Here is a 1597-nt window from a genome sequence, read left to right as displayed (position 1 = left end):
CCTATAGAGAACTCAAGTACAGATGTCACTTTCTTGACTCTTATCGAGAACTAGATAGTGACTTATCGAGATGTTGTACAAATACCCAGTTTGTCCTTATTGGATTAAATTATTCCAATTTATATTGAAGAACTCAACATAAAATTAGAATAGATTTTATATCAAAAAAAATTTTATCTTGTACTTAAGAATTTTGTATTTGATCTTGAACCTATATATTCATATATAGATATATATATATATATACGTGCATGCAAACTGTCTTTAACTATAAAATTACAAAAAAAATAAATAAATAAAACTCATACAAAACTTTGGTTAACACATATATAACTTAAATTAAAATACAATTACATATATTTACGACAATTAATTTTAAATATTCATAAAAAGTACGTGTAAATTCATATGTAATAAAGTTCTAATATGGTACAAAGACTATAATCTTACCATATGATACGGAGCTTAGTAGTTACATTGGCAAATCAACTCAAACTCATCGAGCTGCAAACAAGTCAAGTTCTTTTTTAACCGAGCCGGGTTTAATTATTTTTAAAAAAATGAAACGAGCTGATCAGAGTGTAACGACCGAAAGAATAGTAATGTTCAATATGGATTATTAAACTTTTTCTTATAATGATATAAACATTATCGATCTACACTTGTTTTTTAAATCTATATATATTTATTTTTGACATCGAGGTTTAAGAATATGTCCAATTTTATTTTACACTGTTTAGAAAATGCTAATATTAGAAATCGTACATTACTTTTTAAAATATAGATGTCAAAATTTTATTATGTTCTAATATTTTACTAAAATCGGGTGTATGTAAATTACAGGTTATTTAATGATGTTCATGAAATTATGAAAAAATTGGAGACAAATAAATCATGATTAAAATGTTTGATAGTTCTCTTATGAAAAAATTAAGCGTTAAATTTTGAAATATGAACGACATTTCCATAATAATTAAATTATTAATAAACGACGAGAAAAATATATTTATAAATATATTAGTGATTAGTAATAATTTATCATTTGTAATATATATCATTATAAATAATTTATTATAACAGAATTCTAACTGAGTTCGAGCTGATTCCGAGCTAAATTATTACCGAAACCGGACTAGTCCAAGCGATTTCGAGTTTAACGAGCCGAGTACTAGTTTAAAAGAAAAAAGCTCGGCTTCGCTCGTTTACTCAACCGAACTCATTTTCATGTTTAAGATCGTTTTAACTAAGGAGACGAGACGAACTGAATTCACTTAAACGAGCCGATCTCCAGTGTTGTTCATAATAATTACAGTATGATTAGCCTTGGGCAACAACCAGGAAATGATGTTTCAATAATTAACATGAATTGATAAATATATACAGAAGGGCAACTGTTCCAGGGCGGTATCTATGTGGCTTCCTATAGGCACCAGTTGTTGGAGCATGCATACGAGCAACCTGTGATGGAGAACAAAACACAGAAATGTTAGGAGAAGATATATCAAGTTAGGAGAAGATAGATCATAATGTATTGTATTATAGGCATTTAATAAGATGTAACCTTGTGTGTGAGCTGCTTTCAAGGAACCTTTCCTCC

This window comes from Apium graveolens, unplaced genomic scaffold (genome assembly GCF_009905375.1).
Source record: "Apium graveolens cultivar Ventura unplaced genomic scaffold, ASM990537v1 ctg4271, whole genome shotgun sequence".
Classification (NCBI taxonomy): Eukaryota; Viridiplantae; Streptophyta; class Magnoliopsida; order Apiales; family Apiaceae; genus Apium; species Apium graveolens.
This window is presented reverse-complemented; position numbering follows the sequence as displayed.